Source organism: Sminthopsis crassicaudata, chromosome 3 (assembly GCF_048593235.1).
Source record: "Sminthopsis crassicaudata isolate SCR6 chromosome 3, ASM4859323v1, whole genome shotgun sequence".
Classification (NCBI taxonomy): Eukaryota; Metazoa; Chordata; class Mammalia; order Dasyuromorphia; family Dasyuridae; genus Sminthopsis; species Sminthopsis crassicaudata.
Window position 1 is genome coordinate 502086161 of NC_133619.1, and position 15997 is coordinate 502102157.

Consider the following 15997-nt stretch of genomic DNA (forward strand, 5'->3'; position numbering starts at 1 on the left):
ACTGCTAGGAACCTCACAATGTTCTGCCCAGTGACTAGAGAGTAAATTGTCCCAGTCTGTGAATGAGCAGGATTATTCATTGATAGATAGCCTTAGTTATCCATAGAAGATTTACATTCTGAAGGGACTAAGTTGATAGATTCCTCCTCCCTCCCCTTTTAATATACCTAGGATAAGCAAAAGACCTTACTGTCCAGAGCTTCTCTACAAGAAGGAAGGAAGGAAGGAAGGAAGGAAGGAAGGAAGGAAGGAAGGAAGGAAGGAAGGAAGGAAGGAAGGAAGGAAGGAAGGAAGGAAAACATTTATTGAATATCTATTACATTCCACTATATATAGCATTCTGCTAAGCACTTTACAACTGAGGAACTAAGACAGAGGTTATGTTACTTGGCCAGAGTCACACAGCTGGCTAAATGTTTGAGGCTAGATTTGAATTTAGGTCTTTCTGCTCAATCCATTGTAGCACCTTTGGGACTCATATAAAGTATTACATTATTCAGCCACGTGGCTGCTGTTCTTCCCTCCTCTGGCCAGATGGGGGGGAAGGGGGAGAGAAAGAGAGAATGAGAAAGAGAAAGAGAGAGAGAGACAGAGACAGTGAATGTAGTGGTAATAGAGGCAAGACGGGAAGAACAGGTTTCAGGAACCAGTATGTGATCAATGTCAGTAGAATGGATAAAACAAAGGGTCTTATATGAGTTTTCTGATTCCAGAATTTAGGGACTAAGCATTTTATGCTGGAAAAAGAAGGTCTGAGCTGAAAAAAAAAGTTCCCAGTCTTTGCTATACCCTACCTCTTTCTGTGAGGTATGTCATTTTTCAGCATCCTGAAAGCAAGTTATTAAGAAATCCTCGTCTTCTAAGCATCTTTAGGAAGAGGCTATTGTGTCTAGGCCAGGGCCTCTCCTGGAACAAATTTCATTCCCTTCTTTTCCATATACAGTACACACACACACACACACACACACACACACACACACACACAGACACACACACAGAGCACGGGAAGTGATGGGCTGGGGAGTGAGGTCTCTGGAGCTCCAGGTGGCATGGAAGGTTAGGGGGGGTAATGCAGAGATGAAAAAGAGAGGATGGCATTCCGAACTCCTCCGGGGGCCTTGCCTCCCAGCTCCTTGTCTCTGAGTCCTGCCAAGACAGCTGTTGTCCACAGAGCCAAATCTCCTTCCAGGCCAGGCCTGAGAGGGTGACAGGATGGGAAGAGGATGGGAGGTCTGGAAGGATGGAGATAGGAAAAGAGTGCCAGGACAGGAAGAGAGTCTACAGCTCTCGGCCTCCCTGTGAGTTTGCCGAAGTTCAAACAGACGGAGACCTCAGGGTTAGGACAAGAGGAGACAAGAGGAGAGATAGCCACTCTCCACAGCCCCCCTCCTCGCCCTCAGGCAGCCTCCTCCCCTCCTGCCTTACTTCTTAGCCACATGCCCTTGGGCTGAGCTAACTCCAGAACCCGGCTGAGTAGGGGAATTGTTCTGAGAAAGTGGCCCGTTGGCTGGTTGCTATGGAAACCGACATACCACAGCTCTGACCCCGGAGAGGTTTAGCACGCTCCCCCAGCAGGGATGCCAGCAGCTGGACTGCAGCTGTTACGACATAAGTGGGGGCTGGAGCCGCAGCCAGCAATCCCTGCTGCTTGACTAAACCGGTCCCTTTGGCCTCCCCCCACCATTCCTTCCCCGGTTCCACCCGCCCCGACTCCCACACACCCTTCCCTCCTCTGACACAGAGAAGAGAAGCTCTGGACAGATAGACAGTTTTGCTCCAAAGTTAGGATTTCCTCTGAGACCTCTGGCGTTCTATTTCTCAAGTACCATGAATCACAGATTTTAGGACTGCAAGGCTTCTCAGAGTTCATCTAATCCAATTTCTTCGCTTTATAGATGAAGAAACTGAGGCTGAGAGAGGTGAATGATGAAATAAAACTCGGGTCAGCCCGTTCCGAGCCAGTGCTGCTTCGAGCAGTCCGACGTCCACCTGAACCGACAGCCATTACAAGGACATACAGCTTTCCCCAGACAAGTGTGTTTAACCAGTACCATCCATCCTCTTAGAGCGGTGGAGATAAAAGGGCAAGAGGAATCTGAAGGTGGAGACTTATAGAAAGAGCTAGAGAACTCCCAAGAGAAAGACAGGTAGGAAGGAGGGAAAGGAAGGTTGGAAGGAAGCAGAGAGAAAATGAGAGAGAAAGTCAGAGGCAGAGAAAGGTGGAGAAAGGGAGGCAAGAGAAAATGAAATGTCAAGAATAAAGGGCATTGAATGGCACAGGCTGCTTCTTTCCCCAACCCTTCTCAAATAAGCAGGAGTTTGAGGAGAAAATTGTGGGAGGGTGGTATCTGTAGCGGATGGGGGAGGGGAGAGGACGGATATTAAAATTGGTTTCAGGGAGGCATCTTCTGCCATCCCATAATGCCTTGAGTTTCCCAAGTGGCCTCTAAAACAAACACAGTCAACCTTCCTCCCCATAGCAATGTGAAACTGCCGGGCTCTGGCCAGGCTAATCTGAGCGGGGATACTAAATAAACACCCCAAGGCAAGGAAAGGTGAGATAACTTTCGCATGGAAGCTGAGCCTGTACCAGTCATCCATCAGCATCGGCCAGAACTCTAGCCTCTTATTCATCCCTCCTGTACAGTCCGTCCTCCCTCCATTCATCCTCATAGCCTCCAAGGTCATCCCTCCGGCCTGCCCAGGTAGAACTTTAATCAAAGAAGGAGACGTTAGGAATGGACCTCACGCTTCCAGTTTCCTCTTCTCCTGGCACCCTATTCTTCATGCCCAGCTCTGCCCAGCCCCCAGCTTTCCCTACAGAAAACTGGGTCAAAATCTGAAGTATCTTGTGAGCACACTGTCACACATCCCCCCTCCCCCCCGCAGCATGCCCATCCCACCGCTTACAGTTAATTAACACTCTTTTTAATACACTTTCCCTCCAGTCACCCAAAAATGTTTGGTTGCAGGCATTGGCGGCTGCTTTGCATCCTCCTGTCCTTTCAAGCTGTTGGGAAGTTGTTCCCTTATGAAGGCCGCGCTCCACAGACACCAGGACTGGGAGACAGCTCGGGAATGTGCCAACATCATTACACTCAATAATTGAAGATCTGGCTCTGCAATGGGCCGGCAGATTGCTTTTGCACTTACCACCTTTTTAATAAAAATTGGGTATCTCAGGTGAGTTATTTATATTGTGCTCTCAGTGCCGACAAGGACAATATTAGAGTTGTAGGGCTGCTCCTCTCGCTCCCCCTCCCTCCCCTCCTCCGCACAATACAGGTGGGTAATTTATGGACACTTAGCCTTGAAATTAGGTGAGAGGAAATCAACATTGGATGGCTTTGGGATATCCTCGTCAGCCGATCAATCAGCCAACATCTAAGTGCTTAGTGGTGCAGAAGCCAGAAGGATGAGACAAGGTACCTCCCCTCAAGATGCTCACAGTCTCACTGGGGAGACAGGACAAACTCCCATGAATCAAAGAGAGAAAAATTAAGTACTGAAGGATGGGGACAGAACTGTGGCCACTCCCACTCCTAACAGAACAGCTAGACTGACAATCGGCTGCTTGCTGGTGAGGGACAAGAACTGATTTTAGGAGACCAGTCAGATGCCACAGAATCACAGTCTCCACATCAGAACAACAACAGAAATTAAAATGCTAGGAGTGGCCCCCACCTCATCTTATTTTGAAGAGGCAGGTAGCGATGCCATTTTCCTCTCCAAACTACATCCCAAAGTGAGAGATAAGACATGAATGCAAATTTATAGTCCTTGGCCACACTTTGGCAATAAATCTCATAGGGTTCCATAATAAAATTGACATTACAAAGCACTTTTAAGGAAGACAGAGGTTTTATGTACATTATCTAAATTGAGTATTACAAAAGCCCAGCAAGATGAGTATTACAGTTGTTTTGATCCCTGTTTTTCAGATGAGGATACAGGTACTCAAAAATATAAGTGATTTGGTGAAGGTTACATATCAGGGGATATTTGAATCAAGATCCTCCTAACCCTAAACCCATCATTCCATTCACTGAACTGTTATTTTTCGGTTTCATGTTGGAAAATCTTATTTTTCATTGAGATTGTAAGCTGCTTAAGGCCAAGGACTGTGTTCTAAAATATTTTTATTTTCTGCAACCTTGCTGGAGATTTTATATATGTATATATGTACACATATATATGAACACACACATATACATATATGCGCACATATACATGTACACAGATATAAACATTTGTTGTATTAACAGGCTCATTTCCTACATCAGGGTCCAAACTAAACTTGCCTTGTATACCAAAGGATGGTTTATTAACCTGTTGTTGGAAGAGGTGGTGGTTTGGAATATTGCAAATGTTACAACAATCCATACAATTAATTCCTAATCAGAGAGGAAAACTACCCCAAGAAACTGTTTTGTCATTTTGTAGTTGGACAGTAAGGAAGGCAGAAAAGAGGAATTACTTTAAACAGACTAACATAAACATGTACAACCCTGTATTAAAATGGAATGGAAAGGAAAGTCAGCCGAGAAGATGTTGTTAAAAAAAAAAAAAAATCACTTCAGAGATTAACCTGGCACTGGAGTCAGCTCCCCCCAAAAGATGGGTCAGGCTACAAAATGTTGGTTCCTAGATCCAAGGAAGAGGTCATTATGGCCCCTCCCCCCAAGAGGGTGAGAAAAGGAGCCTGGTCTCAAGAATACCCTTTAAATGACCACTGGGGGGCAGGGGAGGAAGTGGATACAGGAACATGATAGGTCAGCCTTAGATTAAACTGTCTAGAAAAAGAAGGATGATAGGTTTGAGGACTAGAAGGGACTTCAGGCATCTCTTAACCTTTCTTTGTGTCATGGATCCCTTTAGTAATCTGATGAAGTCAAATGGACCCCTTTTCAGAATAATGCTTTTAATTGCATAAAGTAAAACACATGGTATTGCAAAGGAAACAAATTACATTGAAATATGCTTATTAAGATTTTTTTAAAAAAGTGATAGATCTCAGGTTAAGACATCTTGATCGAGGTTAATTTCCAAATTTTTTTAGGTGAGGAAAATGAGGATCTGTGCTTGTCTTTGAACCATTGCTTTTATAATAATGTAGATAAAGACAAAGATGGCATGCTTATCAAACTGGGAAGGATAGATAAAATAATGAATGTCAGGGTCAGGCTCCAAAATGTAGACTAGAACACTGGATAAATCTGGGAAGGTGGAAAATAATGAGGATCAATCAATCACTCAACAAATATTAAGTGCTAGGCAGCTGGCATACAAAAGTGAGACTTTTCCCACCACAAAGAATATTCTACTTTGGAGACAGGAACACCATATTCTCAGATGAGTAGAGGTATAAAGGCTTTACAAACTATAAACAATCTTCAAAACATTAATAGTAAAGGAATAGAATTAAAACAATTATGGTTTCAAGTCATCAAAGAAACAAAGAAGAATCCATTTGGGAAAGCAGACATACCAGTATATACTATTATACTCTTAATGAAGCTATATATTTGCCCAACAATCTTGGATATCAATTGGAAATTATGCAAAAAGAATAAATAAATTTTATTTATCTTTTGGTCTTGCAATCCCACTCCTGGGCATATACACCAAGAAGGTCAAAGACAAACAAAGGTCTAATATGTACCAAAGTATTCATAGCACAACTGTTTGTGGTCCCTAAGAAATGGAAAATAGAGTGGTTGTCAAACAGGGGATGGCTGGGAAAAAAATAAACAAATTGGGGTAAGTGTAATGTATTATCTTATGAAGAAAGAAATGTTGAAAAAGGGAGTCAGATCAGCAAGATGAATACAGAGAGGCTTGGAGAGACTTACATGAACTGATGCTGAGTGAAATGAGCAGGACCAGGAGATCATTATACACTTATAACAACGATACTGTATGAGGATGTATTCTGATGGAAGTGGATATCTTCAACACAGAGAAGATCTAATTCAGTTCCAATTGATCAATGATGGACAGAATCAGCTACATCCAGAGAAGGAACACGGGGAAATGAGTGTAAAATGTTTGGATTTTTGTTTTTCTTCCCAGGTTGTTTTTACCTTCTGAATCCAATTCTTCTTGTGCAACAAGAGAACTGTATGGTTCTGCACACATATATTGTATATAGGATATATTATAACATATTTGACATGTATAAGACTGCTTGCTATCTAGGGGAGGGAAGGAAAAGTTGGAACAGAAATGAGTGCAAGTGATAATGTTGTAAAAAATTACCCATGCATATGTTCGGTCAATCAAAAATTATAATTTTTAAAAGAAGAAAAAGGGAGTCAGAGAAACGTAAGAAAATTTTATGAACTGATACAGAATAAAATAAATAGAACCAAAAGAATAAATATAGGAACAAATTAGGAAAGGTATGATTAGAGAACAGGAATTGATCTGAGGGTTTTAGTGAACTGTAAGCTCAAGGACTCAGTAATGTGATGTAGCAGACAAACAAAGGCAAAGTGAATCTTGAATGCATTAAGAAAAGCACAGCTCCTTTCTGTGGTGACTAAGAATTGGAAATCAAAGGGAGACCCATCAGTTAGGGAATGGCTAAACAAGCTGTGGTATATGGTTGTAGTAAAATGTATTATGAAGACATGACAAGTGGATGGTTTCAGAAAAACCTGGAAAGACTTTCATGAACTGATGCATAGTGAAGGAAACAGAATCAGGAGAACATCGAGCATAGTAACTGCAATATTGTTCAATGAAGAACTGTGAATGACTTAATTTTCTTAGCAATACAATGATCCAAGGCAATCCCAAAGGACAAATGATGAAGTGTAATATCCACCTCCAGAGAAAGAACTGATGATGTTTAAATACAGAGTAAAGCATGCTATTTTTCACTTATTTTTTCTTTAATTAGAATCTTCTTGTACAAAATGACTAATATGGAAAGGTCTTACATGTAAATGCATGCATAATCTATATTTGATTGCTTACCATTTCAGGAAAATTTGAAATGCAAAACTTTAAATACATTTTTTTTAAATTGGAAAAAAAGAGGAGAGAGAGGGAGAGAGAGGGGGAGAAAAAGAGAGAGAGAGGGAGGAGGTAGGGAATGAAAAATGAATATCACTGTTTTCAGGAATAAGGACGTACCAGTACTTCTGTACTTTCCCCTAGCTAAATCACATCTAAAGTACTGTGTTCAGTTCTAGGTGCCACAGTTGAGAAAGATATAAATATAATCTGGAGAACATTCAGAGGAGGAGAGAGACAACCATGATAGTGATGAAGACCTTTTAAAGGAAATGTGGATGTTTAGCCTGGAGAAATGAAAACTTGTTGGGAATATGATATCTTTCTTTAAATATTGGAAAAGTCCTCCTGCAGAAGGGGAAATTAAATTTAACTCTCTTTAGCCTATGAGAGCAGAACCAGAAATAGAAATTTTACAAATGTATGCATGGTAAAAACAAAACTAAAACAACAAAAAACTACCAGCTTCCCAATAATTAACACTGGTCTGCTTGAGAAGAATGTCTCTCCTTAAGAGAGAGTGGCTTTCCCCCTCAGTGAGGGTCTTCAAGCAGTGGCTGATTGGCTACTTAAGTTATAGTAAAGATTCCATGAGGAATGGGGGGATGAGAGGGGAGAAGGAAGAGAAATCAGGAGACTTGCCCAAGATCACACAGCTAGTTAAATGTCTGAGTTTGGATTTGAACTCTTTGGTGCTCTATTCACTGAGGCACCTAGCTGCCCCTAAGGATGCCTTCTGAGGATGCGTTGGATCCCCTTTCAACACTCTAAATTTCTATAATTCCCAGAGAAGTGAAATATTTTGACCTAAGTCACAAAGGTTATATAAAACAACCAGGATTCAGAAGCACTTCTACAGAAAATGAGATAGAAATTTCTACTTTCTGCTCTACAAAATAATTTACAAAATAACAACAGCTAGCAATTATATAACACTTTAAGATGTGCAAAGATGGCCCTTCCCTTTTCATCTCGTCCAACCTCCTTATTTTACAGATGAGAAAACTGAGGCTTGAAGAAGTAAAATAACTTAAGGTCACAGTGGTAGAAGCAGAATCAGGATTCAAATAAAGTTCTCTGAATCTAAATTCCCATCTAACCATGAAGACCAACAAACAGATACACCTCTGTCAAAAATGAGGATAAAAAGTGGAGGCCCTAAGTTCACAGGAAAGATGGACCATGTCATTAAAACTTAATATTCTACTTGCCATCTAGGGGAGGGGGGCATTGGAACACAAAGTTTTGCAAGGTTTAATGCTGAAGTATTATCCATGCATGTTTTGAAAATAAAAAGCTTTAATTTTAAAAAAGATAAGAGCTCACAAAAAGAAATCAATACAGAAAAAAATTAGTCCATCCAGTGTTATATAATAGTCATGAAGTCATAGAATAGTGGAGGTAGAAAGCAATGTCAGAGATTACCTAATCTCACCACCTGTTCCAACGCCCCACAATTTTGTAGAAAACCAGAACTTTATTAACTGCCACTGAGGGACAATGACCACTGACACTCATAATGATGATTCCCAAAGCCCAGAAAAAAATCCTAAGCACTTTTTGAACCATCAAGAAGTAATTTCTGCCACTGCAGTTTGATTTGTGTTTGCATTCTTTGAAAATTAGTGCTATGCAGACAAAAGTCATAATACCTTTCTATGAACTATAATAATACCTCACCACCATTACCAACACACGTCCCAGGCAGCAATGCTGAATAACACCATATTCATATGCTATTGTGGAAAGGGGACTAAATCCAAGACCAGGCTAGATCAAGGATTCCCACTGAATTTTTAAAGGGAGAGAAGCAGCCTCTGCACCTCCAGGAGTCTCTCCCTGCCCTTGATCAGGGTCAAAATCCCTGAGACAATTTAGCTGCCCCTCTCTCTCCTCCACCCCGCCCAGTCCCAAGCCCCCCATCCCACTGGGGCCTGATGGGAGCAAGCAGGGGAGAAGCTGTCACAAAGCCTGTCTCCCCTGCCATTTCATCTGCAGCTCCCTCCCTGGCCCTGTTTTTCAAACCTCCAGTAATAAAAACAAGCCAATAAAATGAACATGAAAATATATTCATTAGGATTTATAATGCTCATTAAAACTGCCTGTGTACGAAAGCATGACTTAGCTTCATATAAGTGGGAAAAAAATGCAAATTATACTGCATGCAAAGAGGATATTTCCCTAATCGTCCAATCAAATGCCAGCCCAATTATCTGTGGCCAACCCAATGGGTTAAAATGATCCTCTCCTTCCTTGGACACAGTGAGGCGCCTGAAAGTGTTTCATTTTAATAAAAATGAAATCTGGACCCTGCAGAAAACCAGCTTCACTAATGACGTGTTTACACAGAGAAAGACAATTTCTAGTTAATGGTGATTACTACCGAGAACAAATTAAACTTCCCGGAGTATATGGGTTAGAGATAATGGGAAAGGAAAAAAAAAAGTTATGGTTTTAGTATGTGCGTGGTGGCTTGGGGGGACCAGAGTGACAAAAGGAGACAAAGCTGGGGAAACTCCAGGAGGAAGAGGCAGGGAGTGAGCTGGAGTAAGAGAAATGGAAGAAAGTGTCTTGCTAGGCTGCGGGCACTGCCAGAGCTGCTCAGCACTCTGGCTCACTACGTGGGCATCTGGTTCTTGGCATCTGAAGTCAGGGTGTCTCTTTCCTGCTGGAGACGGGTCCCAGAGTACAGTTGCCCTCTGCTACACAGTTAACTAATTCCCACTGTGAAGACTCTGGTTGCTAGAATGTACACAGAACTCCCTGCCCCACTCTGCTAGTTCCATAATGACACTGGCAGCCAGGCCCCAGAAGCCCCCCAGGGCCAGTGGAGCTCAGAAGCAAAGCCAAGAAAAGAAGGCTCAAAGGCTGTCTGATGGATAAGGCCGGTGGGATAGAAGAGATGAAGTCCCTTTGCTCCTGAAATTTTGAATGTTACAAAGCCAGCCTCCTCCCTGAAGCTCTACTCTTTGCCCATCTTTGAGGGGACAGCATGGCTCCAAGCCCCCCCACCCCCACTTCAGACCTTTGTACTGGCTGTAAACCATGTAACATTTACCTGTTAGGCGAAAGCTATGGTCCAGGTGTATCCAGACAGGTTGGGAGGGACAGGAAATAATTCTGATACTGGGCTTGGATGTATATTCTTTTGTAAACAAGAACAATCAATTGTGAACCAGCCCAGATGCAAACAGAACGTGCCCAAGTGCAAACAGGCCCCAAATCAGGAATTTCAGTTCAGAGGCACAGAATAATGCAGCTTTGGGGAAGATTTAATAATAGCAAAATTAAAATTGTAACTGAAGCATAATGAAGAATGTAGTACAAACAAGCAATGCAAGTTTAAAAAAAAAAAAAAACATACAGATTAGCCCCTATGGAATAGCGATTGGTTTAGAGCAACAGTAAACAATGCACAGAAATGCAACTTAATTATCTCTTGATTCTTAACATTCTACCAAAGCCACACAAAGCTTTGATTGAGAGAGCTGTGGCACCAATAGTCACAGTAGTTCCTCCCTCTCTCTGGCTCTACAAGGAGGGTCATTACTAAGGAATCTACATTTCCTATAGAAGCCAAAGTCAGGACTTAGCGGCTGAGAACAGGAAAACGGCAAGATACCTGGGAGGAAAGCATCTCCCTGCCTGCTCCAAGGTTTGTGGGGTGTGTGAAGGGCGGGGAGGGGGAAGAAGCCCACCTCTGAAGAATCTCAGCCTAAGGAATCAGGAGTCTGACTGCATGCCTCCAAATAAAATCAGAGACAGGGAGAGCCTCAGTTAACAACAAGGCTCTAGAATTTGAGGAGGGAATTCTCCAAGAAGGAGCCAGATTGGGACCATCCTCAGGGCTAAGTTAGGGGGGATGGAGCCTTGAACATGGTTAGTGGAATATTCTCTATTCTCATTTTGTGTTACCAGGCCAGAGCTGCCCACGGCACATCTGGTCAGTTGTACTCTGTGGCTGTCATGCCTTGGTACAGATGCCATGGGACACACTGAGGAGAGGGGACTCAAAGTCCTTACTCTTTGAGAAGCTGCAGTTTGATGGCATTTTGCACAGTGCTTCCTGATTGCCTTCTGAGGTGACAATGTCTCTGTCTCTCTCTCTGTCTCTGTCTCTCTCTCTCTCTCTCTCTCTGTCTCTCTCTCTCTCTCTCTCTCTCTCTGTCTCTCTCTCTCTCTCTCTCTCTCTCTCTCTCTGTCTCTCTCTCTCTCTCTCTCTCTCTCTGTCTCTGTCTCTCTCTCTCTCTCTCTCTCTCTCTCTCTCTCTCTCTCTCTCTCTCTCTGTCTCTCTCTCTGTCTCTCTCTCTCTCTCACACACACACACACACACACACACACACACACACACACACACACACACACACGAAAAGGATTTAAAGTTAAGGTTTGGAGATGCCCTCAAGTTCTCAGAGCCTGTCCCAGTAAAACACTCTGGCAAGGCTTCAGATTCGGGCTGGAGTAAAGAATGCTTGGAGATCTCTGAGGACTAGTCTAGATAAGTTTGGAGAATTTCATCACCAGAAATGTATCTCATCTCTTGATGAATCTTACTGGCCAAGTTCTTTGTGTGGGGGGGGGTGGATTGGAATGGGGGGCTAAGTTTGATCTAGGAAGAAAGAGCATCTACCCTGAAGAAAAATTGTGGCCCTTGTGAAATTTTCAAATGTTGAGGAGCAGAGAATCAGTTTCTTCTGTTCTAAACTTTCTTAACTGAAGGACCGCATTACAGTCAGCTCACTGATTACTAACATAGATAGAGTTAGATGCCATCCTGTCTGGAGGCAAGGGCAAAAATAAGACAATCTTTACAGGTCCCAAGGACACTGTGAGTGATAGCATATTCCTAGTTTCTGAACTCTGTGGTCCCTAAATAGGGTTCCCCATGATAATACTGACTCAAGCACACACAGCTGGTTCACACACTTGAGTGGTGCCCTTGGGTTTTTGCTTTTTAAAAGGCCTTCTAGAAGCCTGGAAAGAAAAAAAAAAAGGTGTGACAGAGAGGAAGAGGGCCCCCCCTACACATAGACTTGGTTCCCTGGAATTAGAGTCACACATTCAAACAACCCCTACAGGGAACCTCATAGTCCCAGGGCTGGCTGTGGAAGGACACAGCAGGGGAGATTTGCTCCTGGGCCAAGCTAGGAGCTGCAGAAATTCAAACTAGAAGAGTTTTTTGCCTTTATTTTTGTTCCTTTTTGAGAAGGAAAAGTCAGAAGTGGAGCACTCATCCTTATAACTACTCAGAGGGTCCCTTGGAAACATCAAGTTTTAGGGCATATTTAGGTCCAACCAAAAGGAAAACCTAATGCAAGTATTCAGGCTAATAAAACATCAACTATCAACTAAGTTTTACTTTACCCTAACGAAAATAAGAAACATTCATAACCAAACCCATAAAGAATTAAGCCACTTCCTCTTACCTTTTTATTAGGTTTCTATCTTTCACATTTGCATTCACATCCCCCAAATGACCACCATGATGTGGTGTATCCTGGAATATAATCAAGACTGGTCTTGTCATTGTAGTGTAATGGAGAAAGGACCGACAGGGTTGTGGGTCTGAATGAGAGTTTGGATTCATTTAATCTCACTGATCTCAAAGTTCTTATTAGCAAAGTGAAGGGATTGGACAAAATGATCTCTAGATCACTTCCAGCTCTGATTATATGATCCTAAGTTATCATTTAATAATATGAAGGGACTTGACTCTAGTGAGACCAGGAGTCAAGAATTTCACAAAGAATATCCCTGTCACAAAGTAGCAATGTCATTCCAGGATATCTCTCCACTCCGTGGATATGGGGGACTTCCCCCAAAGTGATAGCCAGACCATAGTAGCTTAAGGGAATCCCTCCTTAGAAGAATTAGGCAATTAATAATAATAATAATAATAATAATAATAATAATAATATTCTATGAAAATAAGTTATTGTTACTATTAACATTTATAAAAGCCTTTTCTTTACAATCGTCTTATGAGACTGGTAGTGCAAGAATTATTATCCCCAATTTACAAATGGGAAACTGCAGTTCAGCAATGATTCCCTCAAGTTCAAACAGCAAATAAGCTTCAGAAATAGAGCACAAATGCTGAGAAATTCTGACTCCAAATAAGCCAGGTGTTTTGTAGTTCTTCTCTATTGGCAGTCTTACTCCATGATGTCTGGGATGACAAGCTCCATTTTCCTAGACAACAAAGGACAAATAAATGTGTTTCCTTATTTCACTGACAGGAAAACTAGCCTAGGGAACATTCAGTGGGAGAGATATAATCCTGGACCAATGACTCTTTGGTCACTGGTATCTGTAGTATCAATCAACCAACAAGAATTTCTTAACACCTACTGTGTGGATAAGTACTAGAATTAAAAAGACAAAAGTCTTGCTCTCAAGAAGTTTATATTCAAAGAAGAAAAATTTTATATATGTATACACATGTATATATATATATATATATATATATATATATATATATATATATATATATATATATATTATATGAGAGAGAGAGAGAGAGGAACATACATGTTTATAGTATATACAAAATGAATACAAGATAGATTGGGCAATTGTAACTATGTGGTCTGTTTAATAGAGTGCTAGATCTAGAGTCAGACAATCTTAAGTTTAAATCCAGCCTCAGATATTTCTTTGCTGTATGACCCTGGGTAAGTCATATAATTGCTCTCTGCCTCAGTTTCTTCATCTGTAAAATGAGGATAATAATAGTATTATTATAAGGATCAAATGAGGTAATATTTGTAAGGTGTCTGGCACAGAGTGAGGCACTATGTATACGCTAGTTAATTATTATTAGTAGTAATGAGGAGAATAAGGAAAGACTACAAGGGTGAAATCTTGCTCAGTAGTCAGCATAGAAAAAATGCTTCTTATGACTATGACACAGACTCACAGAATCTCAAAGTTAGAGGAGAACGTAAAGATCATCTAGTACAATCTGTTCCTCAATAAGAAAACCCTCAATATTCCCCCCCACAAAGTGACCTCCAAGTAAGGCGAAACGCACTGCTTTCCAAGGCTACCCATTCCACTTGGGCAACTCAAAAAATATGACTTAGAACTGAAAAGGACTATAAAGATCATCTAATGCAAAACCATCATTTAATACATTAGGAAACTGAGGTTCAAAGAAGCAACTTGCCAAAGCTTATAAAAACAGCTGAAAAGTACCTTAAAGCCTGAGACCAACTCTCCTCATTTTATAAGTATGGAAACTGAGGCACAGTTAAATAAAAATGATTTGCTTAAAATCACTTAGAAAGAAAGTTTCTGAAGAGGGATTGGAAACCATTTATTCCCCCGGCTCCAGTGCCTATCCACAACACTGTGTCACCTCTCTTAGGAAATCTTTCCTTTTATTGAGTCTAATCTGCCTCTGCAATTTCCACACTTGCTCTTAGAGCTGTCCTCCAGGACCAGACAGAACAAATCGAATCCCTCCTCCCTATAACAAATAATTGAAGACTTCTATCAAGTCCCCACTAAGTCTTTTCCTTCACCTAAATCAGTGTCACACAAAGAAAACATGAGATGCACAAATCTAGAGCCTTCGAAGCTCCTATTGGACTGATCTGCCACACACTGTACTTGATCCCAACACCGTGATGCTATTGGTCCTTTTCCAGGATGAAGGATGAACAATAATAATAATAAATAATTAAAGCCTTCTATTACTTCCCCATTATATCTTCTTTTCTTCAGGCTACACACCTAAAGTTTCTTTAGCTAAAGTTCATCTAATCCCTTTATTGTCATGGCTACCCGATTCTGTGGAGGAGAACCACTCTGTCAATGTTTTTCAACAAATCTAATATTATTTCATATATGCCTAATATTTTGAAAATACAAATATACAAATGTAAAACATTTTCCCTGTCTTCAAAAGGGCACCCAAAAGATATGAGCTTCCAACAATTCGGTGCTTAAAATGAATAATACCACTGATGAGAGCAGAGATGTTACTCTTGTTGTCATTGTTTGTCCTTTCTTCTCAAAGAGGACCATGACTTTCAGGGAGTGATGCCGTAACATGCAAGTGAATTGGATTTAAGGCTGGACAGGAGTGCAGCTTAGAAAGTGCAGTTACCAGTCTCACTTTCTCCTCCAGAGATGTCTGGGTCCAATGAAAAGATATAGATCAGGATAACTGGAAATGACCCTAGATGTGCTGGGAGACCTTAAACTCAGTTTGACTGAGACAACACCCAATCAGTGATTAAAGCTAGGTAAGAAATGAGGCAGAAAATGGCCTCTTTTATCTAATAAAAAAAAAAAAAATCTATCTGGGAGAGGAAGACTCTCAGAGTTTCTGGCCAAAAAAAGAAAGAATTTCTATTTACATTCACTCTGGGCCAATCAAGGCCCAAACAATGATCAAGTGGGATTTGGCTTGGGCCAATCAATGAGAGTCAGAGTTATTTGGGTTTAAGGCATGGTCCTTAAAAAAAAATCTAGCCCATAAATCCCAAGATATCTGTGGAAGGTTTCAGCAGAGCACTCTCAGTTAACCCTACATTGTGTGATGCCATGACATGCAAGTGAATTGGATGTAAGTGAATTAGGGCTGTGCAAAGTCACCAACCTCATTTTTTCCTCTGGAGCCAACTGAGTCCAGAGGTATGATACAGATCAGGACAACTGAAGATGGCTGAGGGCAGAGTATACCAGAAAGATCACCTTTCTCCCCATTTCTGGACACCATGTTTCCCTTGCTGCAGCCTAAGATAACATTATCTTTTTTTTTTTTTTCCCCCCCTTTGGCTTCCACATCACATTGTTGACTCAGATTAATCTCATCATTTTCTAAGATCCAACAATAATCTCTTGATTGCTTGGTGGAATGGCAGTGAAATCATAGAAGCCTTCCTTAGGTTGGTATAATTCAAGTTGATTTCCTAAAAGAGTTAAGTGTAGAGTCAGATTGGGAAAGATTATGAGATCTAGACTTGGA

The 15997-nt window shown here is 41.3% G+C and overlaps 1 protein-coding gene and 1 long non-coding RNA gene across 3 annotated transcripts in view; one reads left to right on the top strand and one right to left on the bottom strand.

The window, feature by feature from the left end:
* Positions 1-15997, bottom strand: part of PKNOX2 (PBX/knotted 1 homeobox 2) — a 346585-nt gene that overhangs the window by 222229 nt on the left and 108359 nt on the right. The gene's annotated exons all lie outside the window — the stretch shown is intronic.
* On the top strand, positions 2055-3058 carry LOC141563179 (uncharacterized). The gene is made up of 3 exons (XR_012488361.1): positions 2055-2147; positions 2481-2555; positions 2973-3058. It is a non-coding gene; the product is annotated as an uncharacterized LOC141563179 (long non-coding RNA).